Source organism: Pempheris klunzingeri, chromosome 21 (assembly GCF_042242105.1).
Source record: "Pempheris klunzingeri isolate RE-2024b chromosome 21, fPemKlu1.hap1, whole genome shotgun sequence".
In the NCBI taxonomy this organism is placed as follows: Eukaryota; Metazoa; Chordata; class Actinopteri; order Acropomatiformes; family Pempheridae; genus Pempheris; species Pempheris klunzingeri.
Genome location: NC_092032.1, coordinates 13,784,846 through 13,803,654, shown reverse-complemented (window position 1 = coordinate 13,803,654; position 18,809 = coordinate 13,784,846).

The following is an 18,809-nucleotide window of genomic DNA, read 5'->3' as shown; positions in this document are numbered from 1 at the left end:
AGAAGCCTACACACCTGAAGAGCTGCACTTGCATTGAAATCAAAGCGGCTCCCATCTTTGCTTTTCTTTTGTTAACTGGTTTGGAGAGTAGAGATATGTCATGATGAATGTCACACGGGCTGACTCTTTTCCAAGGTGACTTGGCGTCTTTAGTCAATATGAGAGGAGACCCCCTGACACCTGTCACTTTAGTTGGGGCATAGTGAATTAAGGATCCAGAGCAAAAGAAAGTCAGAGGCAGATAAAAAGAAACGAGAGAGAGAGAGGGTGAGGGCAAAGAGCAAGAAAAGCGAAGAGAAAGCAGTGCAGTGAAGCAAAGATAATGTAGTCACTGTTTGGTTCTCTCAGCAGCTTCTACCTGTCAGTGAACAGTTCAAGCAGGAATTGCTCTTGCCTGTCTCTACCAAGAGGACATGGCAGCTACAGAATGACAACACAGTGACAGAAAGTAACAACACAATGCTATAGTGTCAATATAAACAGCTCTTTCCCAGGGGCAGGAGTTCTCGCACAGAAATCCTCGGCTCTGGTGTAATAAAAGCCTGCTGGAATGTATAAAGAATGCTGTGTCAAGGTTGCACATTGGTTATCGTAGTGACTATATACCCAAGTCTGGAGGGTCAGCGCTTTTATTTTTGCAGCGTCTATGTGTTGATCTGAAGTTGTGCGTCCTGTCATAGTGTCTCTGAGTTAAATGCTTCACCTCAGCTTGCTTCTGTTAATTTGCTCACAGCTAAACAATAGACATTTTGTACTGCATGCTAGCTTGGTACTCACAGAAACTTGACTTTTTGGGAAATATTTATTTTGCACTGCCTTATTTATATCTATAATCTAAATAATAAACTACAGCCAGGGGCCTGCTATCTTGGCCTAACATCAAGACTGGAAACAAGGGGACTCAAAGGTTCTGCCTGCCAGTACCTAACTAACTGACACATTATTTCTACACATTATTTATTCATATATTATTTATACAGTTATAGTCCGACACGAAATCCAAGAGTCAGACAAGCTGTTTCCTCCTGCCCCCAGTTTTTATGCTAAGCTAAGCTAACCTTCTCCTGGCTTTAGTGTCAGACTTCAACTCAAGTAGACTGATATTGGTATCGATCTTCTCCTCAAACTGAGAAAGACAGAAACATTTCCTAAAATGTTAAACTAACAAGCAAACATCTGCTGGTCTCATCTTCTTAGACTAATGGACTAATAATTAATTGATTAAATGAAAAACCAACTGAGTAATCATTCAATTGTGGATATAATTGTTAGCTGCAGCCCCAGTAAGATCTGTCTCTACTTATGAGTGTTGCCGATCATTTAAATATAAGCAGATGCTTTGTGGAGCATGTTAACAAGATGTAGCACTGATATATGTACAGCTCCTTATATTACAGCTGGTTCAGGAACCTTCATATTCGCCTTAATCCACAAATCTTGTTCCATTTTACTCATCCACTATTCTGACAGACGACCACATGTAACATTCTCACTTGTGCTGTTGTTCAATATTTAATACTTCACGATGACTTTCTTTTGTAAAGTTTAGGGAAGTGTGAAAAGCACAAGCCCCATGGAGGGAAATGGAGGCTAAGGAGGGGTGAAGGAGGGCGGCCGAGTGAATGTGAGAAATAAAAGGTGTAAGTGCTGCCTGTTATGTTCAGATGATGGAAAGTTAGATTTTTAGAGTCCCAGTGGACTGTTTCCACCCATTTGGTCCTGTAAGGCCCACATGATTCACATTAAAATATGAACTTGTACGCTGCACTATCAGTAAAGCAAATGGATAGTGGACCTTGTGCCCTCATGGATGAGCTGAAACAGCTTTTACAAAGTGTGCATGTGTGTATTACTGAGGTGCGATGACTGCATCTGAGTAATTCTTAGAACTTCATCAGCCATCAGTTATTCAGCTATAAATCCACTGAGTGCATTGGAATAAACTCGATCCATGGAGGACTGTGACACGATTAGTTCATCCTAGTGTAAAGTGTCCCCTGGTGCTTTTACGACCATTGCCTGGTCGTACAACACACACACACACACACACACACACACACACACACACTTAGCAAATGAATGTGTCCACATATAAAACACACAATCAGATTCTTCAGCGATGCCAATATGCTGCTGTGATATCAGCGTTTTTCTTTTCTTTTTTTAAGGCCTGATGGAAAAAACTTGTGTATTCCACCCCCTGCGTCTGAATTATTCAGCTTCAATGCCATTTCTATTCTTAGTACTTCCACTTGTGTTTGGATGGCTGTAGAAGAATCCTGAGTAATAAACAGCACAAGTAGCATATATGTCACTTACTCCCTGCAGCTCTGTTCATTAGCTTGGCTCTTTCATGTAAATATTGTGGTCAAGAAAGATCAGCAATGACTCAGTTCAGTAATGAGTTATGAGTTTCTTGGGCTGAAATATGTGTAACATTAATCGAGCAATTAGAAAGTGCAACATGCTCCTTAACTTGATACCAGCATGCTCACACCATCTGTTCTTTACATTAAAAATGCATATTTACTGCAAGGTTGAAATGAGATACTGATGTTTACACGTCACTTTCCGGGCTGAAATTTATTTACTTCAAGACAAAGAGGCCTGAATTGAATCAAGTCGAAAAGCAATAGAGTCTTCAAGGGAACATCAAAGGTTTGCAGACGTCCCTCTGGGCCGTTTCATGGACATCGATCGAGAATGCTGGGTGGGAACGTGCTTACAGTCTCCCATCCAGTGAAAGTGATTTAATCCAGCCACGCCTCATAGCTGAGATCTGCTAATCTCTCAAAACTGAAATTGTAGCAGATGATGGGTGAGTGGCACTGTTGCAGTCAAAGTACAGCTACTAATACAAACATGATTTTGTTCTTATTTGAGATGTTATGCAATTAAGATTCCTTTTATTATCCACCCAACATTCTACATGCAATATTCATGTACAAGCGATGTAGTAAAAGAGTTTTCTAGAGTCATTTGATGTTTTGATATCACTTTTAAGCACACTCGTTTAGCTTTTCACTGTTACATGGCCGTCATTGCTATGGCAGCATCAGCAGAATTTTTAATGATGTAGAACGATTAATAATTTACAGTAATAGGGCTTGTGCTTCATCTGCCAGCATCATAAATATGATTCATCAAATAAATAGCAGAGTAACTATAAACCACAAGATTACTCTGAGTGCCAGAGTGTGGAAATGCATAATAACGAGCATGACATACAGTGTAGTGGCTTCTTTTTGGAGTTCTTTGAAAGGGGGCTGAACAGTTTGAGGCTCTGGGAAACTGTTTAAGTGAGATTTAATGGTAATTGTGACAACAAAGTAATCTGACAGTTACTTTGCACCCTCTGTGTCATCTTTCATATGTTTGCAACTACCTCCTTTGGTATGAATTATTGATAAATAGCTGGCTGTTGCATGTTGAGCCAGAGAGAGGTATAAAACGTGGACTGGATTCAGCCACAGTTAAGGATTTTCAAGTGGTCTGATAAATGCATCCAGTCACACATTTAAACTGAAATGTAAAATACGTTCAAACACTGTTGTTCTAGTGGATTTTAAATATAGAGTATAGTCTTTTTTTTTTTTTAGATAAACATGAATGAATTTTCAATCTTGTTGAAGAGCATTGTTGACAAGCCTCAGGGATCACAGGATAGGTTATTCATTTTCAACAAGCATATCTGTGTATTTTTCTTTCCCGCAGCCTCAAGACAAATTTTGAGAGCGCCAAGCTATTTCACACTGTTCGCTGTGTAGGCTTTCATCATGGGTGTACTGTACTTGGGTGTAAGACGCTGTGACGCAAATAAGATCACACATGCCCCCCGAGGGACTCACTGCTCCAGCACAAGTTCCCTTAAAGAAACCACACAAACAAAAATTTGAATTTGAATATAACTAACGAAAAAGACACTGTACTTACAAGCCCGTCTTGTTTAAGCCGATGGATAGCAATGCCTTAACAAAGATTTACAGCTTCAGGTCACAATTGCCCCCCCCCCCAACCACCACCACCCTAAGAGAAACCAGTTATCACTGGATCAGTCGGGATTAAAACAATCCATTGGCAATTCAAGTCTGAGGGAGAGTGAAAAGGAGACAACTCGGTCAAAATTAGCACAGTTTTCTATGAGTCGTGAATCGTACAAATCCATTTCACGTGAGTTCATTCATAATGCCCCACTAGCAACACAGTTAATCAATCTTATTTGCATACAGTGCAAGTGTAGCCACTCATTATACTGATTATTTCGTCACTCCTTCTCCCTCTCTCTCTGGGTTGTGTGTTGTGTCACGGGGGGGCGGAATATTGATTTCACTGACACTTTCAGGGAATGACATTATTGATTGACTGCCACCAATAAATTGTTGATTGCTGGTTGATGAAAAGGCTTCAGGCTACAGTAAATCCCCTGATAATGTTTCAATCCAGACATTTCCTTATGCAGTGTCAAATCAGAACCATGAACTCTATCCTAAATGGATTACTGATTTGATTAAACCGAAACTCCAGACTAACACACACAAGTTGCCTATAGCAAGTTCAATCTTTGCTGTAGTTGTTGCCGGGGTTATGCCATTGAAATGTGCATCCTCTGTATTAGATCTCGGCTGCCTGGCAGGCACAGAGCAGAGGTTGGGATGGTTTGCTGGTTCTGGCTCCCTCACAGCAGAATAGCCCCCAGTCATTCGTGAGTATCACTGCTAGAGAGAGATAGAGAGTGATGGAAGAAGCCCGTGTGATGTGTCTGTCTGCACTGTGTTGCACCGCTGTCTCTGCACTCACTGCACTCATACTACATAACACAAATGTCATATGTATCATAGCAGCTCGTTTTGGCCGTGAACACAAGACATGATAATTAAATCTGGACATTTTCCCCAACCTAAAAGCAAATACTCTCAAGATTACAAAAGTGAATGTTATTAAACAACACTTAATCGGGGTAGGACCTTGGGGAAAAGAAGATTTTTTCAATATGACGAGAAAAGATGAAAAAGAAAAATAATCTTTAGTGTGAAACTTCGTCCATGACTTCGAAAGCTGCAGCTGACAAAACATCATCACACCAAAAAACTCCAGTTGCCTCTGACTGTCACTGTAGATGTTTTTGTGTTTTTTAAATTTATTCATTTTTTTATCCTTTTATATTTTGACACATTACATTTATTTCGTGAGCCTTTTATAAAAAAATACAAATTTTTAAATCAATAAGAATAATAAATTCTACAATTTCGATTTAAAAATCCTAACTTTTTTAAGGCCTTCCTTAAAGGCTGAAATCACTGAAACATGCCAGTAAGTGACTGCCTTTTAAATATAGTGGCCTTAGATATACATTCTAATATTTTCATGTGAGTGACAGACACCCAAACACACACTGTGAGCCTTGTGGCATTATTTTGTGTAGGAGCTCAATCACTAAACATGCAGGGAATAGCCTGAGCTAACATTAGCCTTTAGCTTTTAACCAGTTGCCTCAAACTCTACATGACTTAATTAATTATTGATGAAATAAATGCACCTGGGGTCCTCACTTGTCAGCATACAATTTCCCCTTTTCTTCGACCATTTATCCAACACACAAACACCAGTAATTACAAAAGGCAATGAATGCAACTAATATTCATTTTAAATGGATTTCTGTAAAATGTGTTGTAGGACTGTGTGGATCGTTGATGGGGGAGGACCAGACCGCAGAGGAATCCATATAGTTAGACTCCATGTCGCACTTTTCCTCCCTCCATTCATGTGAAGCGCTGTTTCATACGTTCAGTGATGCCTCTGCAGCCCGCAGACGGAGCGATACAGGAAGATACTACAGTGTTTGGGACCTTACCATCCAAGTGACGTCCTATATGATCAACCCCGACTTGGTAAATCCTCACTAAGAAACAAGCGATTTCAGCGAAATTCAGGGGATTACTCTGCAGGCGATTCCCGGACAGCCAGTCTAGCTGTGTTTACAAGGTAGGGGGCAAATGCGCAAATTGTTTGTCTCGTTTCATTCATTCTGCGGTGAGAATTTGTTTGCACTTGTCATCACTTATAACAGACGCATCTCTCTCATCAAAACATGTTCCCTCTACCACTTTTTTCCCTCCTCAATCCCGCAGTCCTGAGCGTCATGTTGTCAGATTGTGTGAATGATACGCAGCGTTGGTTTGTGTGCATCTCCATAACTTTCTCCTAAACCCGGGCACTTTAAAGAAATGAGCTCATTCGTTTTGACAAAGTTGTTGGACTGCATTTTCCCCTTGTGGTACGTCGACAGGCGTCCCTGCCACTCGCCGTAAGTGATAATGAGGCATGGGAAAAATATCGCATCACCCTTCCCGTGCGCCCTGACGAGCAACCGCGTCTGCAATTGCGTCTTTGGCATTTTAATATGAGGATAAGACGCAGAATTTTGCTCCTCGCGCAGCTTGTGTTTTATAACACGGGAAGCAAAAGATACATTTGAGCACACTGCTGCCACTTGTGGGACCAGGATGCAGTAATGACCAGCAGAACATGTGCATATTTTAGCCAGTGTGTCCAAATCTTTGAGGTGGTGATCTAACCACATCTTCCTTCTCTTACAGACTCGGAAGCCTTGCAGGCTGTAGACACACACACACACACACACACACACACACACACACACACACACACACACACACACACACACACACACACACACACTCATGGGTACTGGGCCACCTTCCTAAAGCCATGTCAATCTGCTCTATGGGCTCATTCAGGCACTTTGGCACTTTCACCCAATCTCCTTGGACATTGGCTAGGTGCTGCATGTGGTCTTCATGGACACCACTGAATGTGTGAACCAGGTCATTGAAACACTGCCACAAGTTCTAGCTTTACATCTGTAAATTACTCTCTAGACTCCACAACAGTATGATTGGATTACTTGTCTGATGTAAATGCACAACCAGTTGGTCTACCGGGGAGGAAGAAGCCGTGTTAGTGGCTCCTGGTGGGGATGAAAATGATGTTCAATTAATGCAGACTCTGTAATTACTGCTGTGTGTGTGTGAAGGAGCACAGGGGAAGAGGTGAAAAAGGCAATTTTATTATGACTCAGGCTGAGCTAGAGCAAGATTCCTGGACGTTCGGTAGGGATCAAGGCTAAGAGGTCAATCAAGTATAAAAAAACATGAGCCATTAACCTGGAAAAATTAATTAACACTTGCACACTTAAATAGTAGAGGAGTAGGAACTCTAATTGAAAACTGCAGGTTACGCAGATCCTCCAGATTTTAGGTAATTTGCTACAGAATACGAGGCGTATTTAATGATTTCCCACCTCTTCATTTATCTTCTCTTTCTTGCCTGCTTCAAGTGAAAGGCTCTGCGAGGCAGACATGTTTTGCAAGCGCATTCTCTTATCTCAGTGAAGCAGCGAACAGTCCCACAATCTGTTGATCTTCCTCCGGTGCTTGTGTCACTTCCTTAAACCATAAATGTGCATGCTTCCTAAACGCAAAGACCCCGGCATCTGCTCCCCCTTCCCATCCCCCCCCATTAGAGACCCTCTGCATCCCGCTCCAGTGACTGACTGCAGTGGCTTCATACGACGGTGGAGAGTGCTGGCGTGATCATTAGCTGCCTTTCCTCTTTGACTGCCAGATAATGATGGACTCTGTGCTGAACTCTCAACCTTGTGCCTGTGCTTCATTAGCTTCCTTTTTGTCTTGATGCTGTTATCAGCTAAGGTAGCTTCCTCCTGTATTATTTTCATATACCTCAGCCACCTCACAGGTGATGAGAATAGAAGAATCCGCCGACTTGGGGATCTTTTGTGACTGCCTCGTTCTATTCCCATGTCAATTAGCAGAGGGCTTATCCTGAGCCCGCCTGCGTTGTGCTGTTGTTGAACTAAGCAGCACCAGTTTAGTTAAAACATGATGAGATCTGCTCTGCTACAAAATACCTGTAAACACTGCCTCAGCCGCTTGCTTTCCACGAGCTGCCTGTGGAATATTAAGGATGCTTTCGAGGGGAGATAAGGGCTGTTGAATATTTTAAAATCTCTGTATATTTTTCACACTTCTTCTATACCCAGCAAGTCTCGCTTTGCCATGTTATTATGCAGATAATGCTGTCCGGGTGTAAATGTGTCATCACACAGTCCAAATGGCCTTGTTTGTGTGTTTGCTGCTCTGTTTTGAGCTTGCCTTTGAAGCCATGGAACCCTTAAATTAAAATGAAAGGACCATCAGATCTGAGCGGCCCAAAGGGCAGAAGGAGGCTCGGACTAGTAGTGGCACAAATATTGCTTTCTAACACCCCAAGGGTTTACAATAAAACTAAGAGATGATGACAGCAAAGAAGATTTTGCAGTGCACGGTGATGACATAGCTGTTACTCATAACTTGTCCCCCTCAGGTTTTATTAGGGAAGGCCAGAAGTCACAATCGTGTCGTAATGATGGTGGTGGATGACAGCAATGATGAGTCAGCTATAGCAGTATTCTCTGATGTGCTGTAGTTTCAGGCCGTGTTCTTTTTTTTTTTTTTTTTTGAATTTTAATTACACTGCAATGTTCTACTGAGCAGAGCCCATCCGGTCCTGCTACTTCTTGTTGCTTTTCAGTGGTTCACTTATGAGAACAGGACATCCTCTGTGTCCGAGGCTTCTCCCTCACACCAATAACTACTTACTAGTTTGGCTTGAGGGGACTCTTCAAGCGCTCCTGCACTAGCCCTGTAATCTTAGCCTGCGCTCTCTCTCCGCCGCACTTAGGAGCTCTATACTATACTATACTTAGGAGGACTATGGGAGCCCTCACAGGCCAATTTAACTTCTTCAGCTTTTCTCTTCTGGATCTCTCTCTCTCTCTTTTTTTTTTTCCTTTTTTCAAAAAGCAAGGAGAACAAGCTGTGTGCCACCTCGTGGAAGCCAGTGGACTACCTTATGCTTTTTTTGCTCCAAACTGTGAGCTTCAGAGCGAGTTGAACTTCTTTATTATGCCTATATTCACAGCAGTGTACAGGCCCTCATGAGGAGTGTGCGTGTGTGCCTCTGAATGCGAAACAGGCCTCACTGTACCCGGACAGATTGTTACTCACACTGAATGAACACAGACTCAGTGCTCGAATAAATTTACTAATCCTGCTCCTCTGAGATTATCTGCCTTTTGAGGAGTTTTAGGATGAAAAAATCACTTTGGCTCCCTAGGATTTATTCTTAATAACTTGTCTGCTTTTTTTTTTTTTTTTTTAAATTCCCACCCTTTAATGTCAGCAGCTGCCACAACATATTCACTTAGCTGTCCCATTTATGTAATTTACAAATAAAATTAATTTGGAGGTCAAACCCATTACCCTGATATTGTGCTGCAACTGAAGCATGAGGCAAGTACATTGTACTTAGTGATGATGTCACTGTGCTGTACATACAGTATTCAGCTGAGGGATTTCTGTGTGTACAGCAGGTTCTAAGTCACAGCTATTGAATGTCTGATGAAGACGTTGTTTACCATTACAGCTTCCCTTCATGCCTGCTCGTGCCTGCAGGACTTACTACAGTCTACGCCTCAGGCTTTCTCTCTGTGTTGATAGTGTGTGTTTCTCTACACACATTTAACCCCTTACTGCCTGAATGTATTTACAATCATATACAAAAAATTATCATTTGTGTTTTTGCATTCAAGCAGATGCTAAATGAAGTGGAGATTGTTCATTTGAATATAGCATAGCATAGACTAGTACAATATAATAATAGTATAATATAATATATATATATTTATTTATGTATGTATGCATCTATGTATATATAATGTATACATAGAATATGCATCAACCGGCATTAGTGGGATACAGAGGCCACCTCAGCTGCATCAAGACCGGAAGAGGTTTGAGGCGAATTCGCGACAACAGGCAACAAGGGGTTAAACTCACAGTTGCTTACAGTGTGTCTTATCACATCATTATTTCTCCGCAGTTCTGTCATGCCTTCTGTCCCGTCCGTCTTTCATTAGTGAGGAGATGCAAACAACCAGAGCAGTCTCACTTTTTTTGTCTTCACAAACATGCAGTGACACCCGGTCCTGTTCCATGTGTGATGCCGTTCATGCTAAAGCACATTCTGTTCACATTCTTTGGTGTGACAGCTTGCTTTTTATTTGCTTTTCACCAGAAACTAGGGCACTCATTTGTTGATATAAAGACATACTGTAGACCTGCATTTGCCAGGGGGGCAATGTCAATTCTGGTGGGAGAGCGAGGGAAAGGGGAAGAGAGGCATGTTTGTATGCCTTCCAGCTATTGGAGCATGCTCCGACTGTGAAAGGCCACTGCCATTGTTGGGTAACATAATCCACCAGGGAGGCCTTCGGCCAGACACTGGGGAGGACTGCCTGTACACAATCTCCCTCCCTCTCTCTCAGTAAAGATGCATATCGCTTTCTGTGCTGGAATCAGCTGCTGAATGCTAAGCAATTTTCAAGTGTTACTGGACTTGTGTGCGGGGTGACAGTGCACACATCCGATTATTGTTGTCATTCTAAACACAAACCCTCTGCTAGGTGCCTGGCTTGTTTAAACAGTCTCAGTGATAGCCGTATGTTCTAATACTCTCCACTGATGGTGCGGGGCTGAATGGAGAAACATAGGCACACAAATACCTCCTCTGAGGAAAAAAAAACTCACCCCAGATAACTCTCTCTGAGTGGTTTTAATGAAGTATGGCGGCGTGTATGGTCACCTGCAGAACTGACACCAACAATAATGGGTCTGTGAGCAGCAGATTTGTGGTTTAATAGTGGAATCAGTGGCTCACAATGGATTATACCCAGACTCATGCCTCAGTATCAGATTGCCTGCAATCTAATAAGCACAGACAGCATTTCCCATCATGGAAACAGATTTATTGTAATAGGCTACATACATACACGTTGGCTTTATATACTCGTGCAGACAAACACATATGTTTTGCACATCCACATACAGTAGACATACACTGGAGGGAAGATCCATCTGCTACTGGCTGGGTTATCAGGTAGTTATCAGCTGTGCAAACTCTATATTGTATATTTTCTCATTTCAGGTTTATTCCAATGTTTAGCTCAGTTTGTAAAGCCTGGTGTAATTATACAGAAAGCCATCATTTAATACATACAGAAATATGACCATGCAATTGTTGCTTTATCTCATTCTGATCAAATTTCAGAATTCAGAATCAGGTTTATTGACCAAATATGGATCCTCAAACAGTATAAGGAAGTTAACGCTGATGGTCAGTAGCTCTCAGTATGTGAGACAATATGGTAGGAAAATAGAGACAAAGAAATGGCTAAAAAGTTGTTTTATTTATCATTGTTACATATTTAAGTAGAGTTCTGTTCTGTGCAATAGACTGAAGTCTACTGCTTTTGCAAATGACTCCACTCCTATGTCTTTTTCTTTTTTTGGCTTTCTAATGAATTTGAAAGAAAAGGCTCAGCACCTGGCAACAAGGAGATTTTTACATGATCTGAGGGTCATGAAGTCGACATTACTAAAAGACATGGAAATAAACGTAAGGAACAAGGACAAAAGTGGGAGACACAGCTAACATTGGAGTGAAATAAACGTGAAACAATAGAGTACAGGAGCTTCTTATCCATGAATGAAATCTACAGTAAATATGCACTTTTTTATATAGAAGTTAAAAAAAACCTTACAAGCTAACTTTGAATCTAAGCATAGACTCATAAAATGTTATTTCTACCATTACATTCCCCTGGTCATTATGCTTGGTCATTAGTAGTAGGAATTTCTTGTTCAAATAGCTTTTTTACTAAACAGCATTTCACAAGCATATATGAAAGGCACATACCCATTATAAAGCAATCATGCCTCTGAAATGGCCATACGCTAATGTGCATACAAACATCATGAAAATGTCTAAGCAGGGTTTCCTTTGCTAATTCTGAACATCATTTATAGACTAATGTAAGATCTGGAAAGCCAGTGGCAGAGTTGATGCAAATGTCTTTGTACCTCAGTCTGTTAGCATGTGTACACAGTAAAGCCAGAGACTCTTATTTGCATGCAGATTGAAGCTTTAGCAAAGTCTAGATAGCTTGTCTACTAGACTGACAGTGATGACAGAGTGAGCTGATGCCTCTTTTGAGAAGATTTGACAAGATCTTACTGTTTCGGCAGTGTCCATGGTGTCCATGGAACAGTATAAGGTAATTCTCAGTAGTATGTACACTCACATAATAATTGACCTACACGGAGCCTTTTTAAACCCAAATTTACATTTTGACCGAATAAAAGGCAATTGTTTTTATCCAAATGGTGCCAGACGAAAGCATATTATAACATTAATTTCTTGTTATTGAACAACATGGACTTGTGGCTTTTATAGTTTGACAATGGTCGAGACAGGATAATAGCTTCTGTTATCATCCCAACATTTTAAAGAGGTGCCTTTATCCTGAGGCATCAAGATGGATTATTTCATTGGGGATAATATGTTCGCAGGCGATCATCAAAGCCATAGCTGCCTAGATGGGATGATCATTGCAACAGGCATTGGCCACAATCATGTCATGTCAACCTATTTAACCTCCACACGGCACAGGTGTCACATCCTGCAATAACAAATTAATGTGACATTTTCACCGTTCCCTGACACCGATGATGGATTTTCCCATCCAGCCCAGATGTACGAGAACTCCCTTCATTGAATTTCAGTTTGAGCCATTTTGGCATTTATGAAACTGAATAATAATTGTGAGTAAGAGAAAAAGTCTTCCAAAGCAGCATAGATGTGTTTTTGTCACTAGCAGGTCATTAGTTTGAATTCCTACATTATTTGGGAAATAGTTGCTGGAAAACTGAGTCCTAGAGTGTTACAAACTGGAGATGTGGAGTTTAAAAGACATTTAGGAGGCTCGGAGTATCTAAAGAGAGAATCCTTTGAGTTGCATTGTGGGAAATGTAGGATCCAGTGTTTGGAGCTTGATGGAACAAAAAGTGAGGATATCTTGGCCTCCTCTGCTTTGATTTTTAACCGTTCTTTCAGTCTGTCACATGACTGCTGACATTATGGAAGTGAAATACTCAGTTGCTTGAGTAGCCTTTTGACCTGGTTGAGTGGAGCTGCTCAGTTACAGTATATAAGATGGAGCTGAGAGAATACCTAACATTATGACCTCATTTATAAAATAGTATACAGCAAAAACTATTGATATCATTTATATCTATACCTTTAAAGGAAAACATTGCTATTTCTTGCAAGATTAGTCTTTGTAGTCCTTTATTTATGGTAGTGGAAGACTCACTAAGAGTAAAACCTCTCTTTTGTGTAAACTTCACTGTGGTTGTGTTGTTCATTGCTTCCTGCAATATTTGAAATTGATCGTTAACCTCAGTGACAAATAAGTCACGTTTTCTGTCACTGCTTCCAAATAAAAGCCACCCCATGTTTCACTGGTTGAATGCTTTTAAGTTGAAGTCTGAATTGCAATTACAGAAAAAATGCATACCATAAATAGTATGGAAGATGATATTTAGTCCAGTTTGCATTAAGATTTTCCTCATATCATATTTTCCCCATGACTGGGATGCATCTTGTCGCTCACAGTGTCAGTTTGGTGAGGATTGGCTTAGGAAACAGTGTGGGGGCTCCTTTTGACCTGCCAGCATCCCTCCACGCCACAGCTTTCTGCAGTGCCTGGGAGCAGCTGGCCTGGCTGCCTCTCCGAGGCTGTGACAGGAGAAGGAGGATGACGATGAATCAGGGGCATGACGAAGATCTCCCCAGCACTTATTCCTCTTGCCAGGCACAGTCACACAGCGAGAGAGTGTGTGATCACAGTTACATTCGGCCATTTTCACGCTCATAGGCAAGTGCGGTTCCGCAAAGCTGGCCCATATGACTGATCCATGAGGTTTAATATGTCACCAATAAGGTTTACTAAGTATCAATAAGTATTTTTGATTCTGCTATTTTTTTAATCGAAACTCATCAGAATTCTATCATCTTTAGTCATTGGTGTTTCTTAGATTAGATTAATTAAATGTATTAAAACAGACTTTCTCTTCAGCAAAGAATACACAGTTGTTAGCATTAACATGTCACTGTGTGGCACTTGTCTCCATGGGAGGTCCAGACTGTCATGTGACCCAACATCAAGCAAAGCCTTTGTGAGCAGAGCTCCAGTTTATTTAAAGTAAGGAGATTTATTTAAGAGCTCATTACACAAGATAAGCTGCAAAGGTACTGCTCTAAATGGAATACAAGAGCCTATTTGTAAATGTCCGCAAGTGGCGGGTTTTAAGTGCCTGGGTGGGAGATGAATAGAGGAGATAAGCAAGAGGAGGTAATTCAACAATGGGCATTTGAAAGAGTAGATATTTTGCGATGACAGCCTTTAATTGATCCCATCACTTTTGAATAGAGTGTAATATGGGGTTTTTATTGAGCTCATCTAAATGCTGACAGCGCTCTGTCAGTTCAGAGAAAGTAATAGTTGCAAGGATGGCCTGTGTGGTCTGAAAGCAGGAATTCTGATGAATCAAAGGCTGGATTTTCTCCCTCCTGAAGCCTTAAACGCTCAGTACATGGGTTTAGTTTGATCCCATCTTTGACAATAGAAGCTCTCAAGAGATGGTCAGAGGGAGAACTGACTGAGTCTTGAGGTTTGACACAGTTGTTGGATCCAAAATGGCGTCAGCGCGCGGACTGAAAGCCCCTGCGTGTTTTGGACTTTAATTGAGAGAGAGCCCCCCCAAGCGTACTGCCAGTCTTCCTTGTAGAAGAAACCCTACAGGGAACTTTTCCTGCAGTGAAATGTTAAACCACTCATCGTCCGTCTGTGCCAGCATACACTGCTCACAGCTCCTCTATCTCCTCCTGCTGTGAGAGAGCATCAGCCGATTACTCCTTTCAAAACATAAATGATGTGATAGACATTTTGAGTGGTGAGCTGTAGTTTAGATATGTCAGTGAATGCTTAGATATGGAGTGTATGCAGTACATGCATGCAACATATAATAATCTTCACATGGTTGCACAATCCATGGGATTAGTTTAGATTAGCAGAGCTATCCAATCATGTTGGGAAAATATGTATTCTCGCATGGAAGTAACTACAATACTCTTAACCTGACAGTTAAATAATTGATTAAAAGAAGAGGCGGGGGTCCAAATGTAATCACAACATGTGCCAGAGTTTTATATAGGACCCATGTACTGTGGAATGTCCATGTGGGGAAAGGCAGGGCCCTAAAACTCTGCCAGATTTCATTTCACGCTCTGCAGAGCACAGCCTCTGAGACGGTGACATTTACATGGCCCTCTATACCACCGCCAGTTGCTGCAGGCCCAAGGCACTGGCTAAATCAGGCACAAGGGCCAATGAATGAGGAGGCAATGCAGGCGAGAGAACAAGAAGGAGATGGCTAATGTGCTGTGCAGAAGAAGCACACAGAAAACATTAGTTTATGTTAAAGGACTGTATCACATCACCTTGTGAAATGTATGAATTATGCAGTGATAATTTATCATCTTTGTCCCTGTATCATCGCTAAGACGTTATATGATATGTAGCTTCTGTATTGACCTTTATAAATGATTATGGCTGCTGAGTGCAGCGCGTAGGCAAAACCACGATCTCCCACATACTGAAATAGCTCTTTTAGACAAAACCCATCATACTAACAAATAGTACTGTATGTGCAGTATGTGTGTGTGGTGTTGACTGTTTGTGTGTGTGTGTGTGTGGGGGAGGAGACCATTGTTCAGTCAGTAAGACCAGCTTTTCCAGGGATTATCTGCTCCACAGACCAACTGGTCATCTCCTAACCAAAAGGTCATCAGGCTAGTTGGAATGCTAGTTAACCCGTCCTGCCCAACTTTAACATACTCTCTCTATCCCTCACTAATCTGATTGGGTCTCTACCTCTAGTAGCTCATCCAGCCAACAGGAGTAGTTAAATCCTTTCTGAACTCCATATTGGCTCTTTTCTGCTCGATGGCACTCCCCCTGAGAGGTTTCCCAGTAGGTTGAAATAAACATGCAGAGCAGCTGCATATGCTGAAATGTTTCTGGCTGCATTCAAAGGAAACCCTTTGGCAATAGGAGAATGTCTCTTCCTCTGAAACCGTTACAGACTGCTTTCACAGGTCTTCCAGTAAGCTCTTCAAATTGTATAAAGACAATGCACATTTGCCTTGTATAATAACGGCGCAGGACAACTTGGGCATCATCTCCTCATGCTGTATCATCTGGGAGTATAGTGCTGCAGCGCCAATTTGGCACAAATCCCCCACTCTTTTCAGTCTTCAAATCCTGGCTTTTACTTTTATTTTTGTACCCCGGCAAGTCACTTTGCTATGATATTTTTTCCCAGGTGGTGTCAAACTATAGAGCCGTGTGTGTAAACACATCAGTCATTGTGTACTGGGAGACTGGAGCCTGTTCAATTCAGACAGCTGCAGACTTGTACATCTACAAGTGCATGTACATCTTTCATTGGCCGCAAAAAATGTTTAAGTTACAACACATTTTGCTCAAATGTTGAGCCATAAGTGTTCCTGTGATATAATCAGATGTAGAAGGGGAAGAGGCAGATGGACATAATGACGGCAGTAGCTCGAGAGCAGGTGGAGGTCAGCGTTGCTACCACGCAGTCTCAACTGGTCTGTTCGTCACGGTGCAGTGAATCAATATGGCTGTCAAGCAGATGAGTCCCCACTGCTAGTCCATTACAAAGTGGTAAATCTAGCTATGGCGCTTACTAACCGCCATAATGAGGTGGTAACAAAGTTATGGAATCATTAGTGAGCATGTGTCCCGGCAGGACAGCCAGGAAAACCGAGCTTGGGGAGGTTACAGCATGACAGATGGTGACTGTGTGCGTCAGTGTGTGAATGAGTGAATGCTTGGTGCTGGTGCTCAGGGTTGTTTTTGCACAGAAACAAATTAAAGGATCAAATATGATATTCAGTTTGCTATACTGATGGTAGCAGGGCCTTGAAATAATTGGAACTTTTGGTTTCACTCCTATTTCATTCATTAGGAGGGTTAGTTCTGACAGCAGCATGATTTCACTATTGTTAACAGTCTGGAGGAGTATTCATTAGTAGCCCTTTTGCCATCTTGGTGCAATTTTGCCAGTGTTTTTGTAGCATAAAAGTAATGGTCATATTTAGTGTCCTGTTTGGAAAAACAGCTTCATCCGTGTCAAATATCCTTCCATTATTTTCCACAATCTGTAATGGTTTGTATCATCTACCTTTTATTCAGTTTAGCTGGATTTAGCTAGTTTCCTAATCGGTCACATTTTATGAGTGATAATTCATCTGAAACAATAATTCAAATAGAACCAAACCACATGCCCTGTTTGCATTAATTCCTGGATTATCTCTTGGTTTATAGAGACAATCATTTGTCAAATTAAGTCTATACGGATTACAGCAGCTAGCTAACAAATTGACTTTTATCAGCATTGTTTTCATGATTACTCCCGGGACCCTGAATACAAGTCTGTAAAAGATTTCACTGAAGAGGTGTAAAATAAACACAGCTCTTCGTGTGGTGTTTTTAAGTTCAGCCATAAATCACCATGGTGCTTGCTGGCTGCAAGGAGAGAAAAAGGGGAGAGCAGAGGCAGAGGAGGGAGGGGCTGGAACTGTGGTACAAAGCCAAAACACGACGGATGCCAAGGTGGCAGGCTTGAAGGAGGTGGGAGGGAGGGAGAAGATGAGAGGGAAAAACCTTCTTCTCAATCTAATAACCTGCATGGATGGACAATGATGGGCAGGGCCCTATTTACGGCCAATCATCTAGATTGCCCCTATATTTAAGAGGTATTAGGGCTTATTTTTGTAGTTTCACAAAAGGCAATTTGCTTCCATTTATTTTTGCACAATATGAAAAACAACTTTCATACAAGCTTTAAAAAGGATGAAACTACAGAACAGTCCAACGTAAGTAAGTCGAAGTAATTTTGGTGTGCGTGCACCGTGCACAGTAGCTCACTGTTCATCATTTCACATCCACAGGAAGAAGACAAAATGGGTCACATTCATTTTTTGCTTTTGTTTTCAATCAATAAAAAAGTACTAACTGTTAAGAGATGATTGGGGGAAATATAAAGTAGATGCAGACGGAGATAAATGGAATATGATTTTGAATTTACGCTGTTCGTTAAAAGAAAAACTGGAGATTTATGTCCATCTTGCACTTTTTGTTTTCGCTGAGTAGCCTTGGCAAAGCCACTCAGCAAGTGTTGTCTTTTCTCTCCATAGACTGACATTTTAAAAAATAATTGTAACCTCAGAGTGTGAAACCTGCACTTTTCCTCTTTACGAGCTCAAGTTGTCCTGAGTGAAAGTGAATATTTCCCTGCTCACAATTTTCCACCTGCAGAGGGGCCAAGAGGGGGATGAATCAGCAGACCCCTCCATCAATGTCGCCTCCGTTCCGACTCTTCTCTTCTCTTGACCTCCACACCCGCTCTCTTGTGACAGAGAAATTTAGCGTCTAGATTTATTAGTAATTTAATTAGCGGGGAAGAAAAAGGTCACAAGTGCTGAGATCTTTGCACATGTGCGAGAGAGTTCTTTGCTAATTGAGCACAAAATGGACAGACAGCTGGAGGTCAGGCATCAGTCTGGCCCTGTGGGCTGAGTGATGGAGCTGCTGTGGAATTAGCTGGCTTCTCGTCCTGTTATTGGTCACCACTTTTTCAGGTCAACGCTTGGTCAGGTCACCACCACATTTTTAGTATAGATAATCTAGATATACATAATAAAAGTGGTTTTGGATTGAATTCAGGACAGCAGATTTGCAGGGA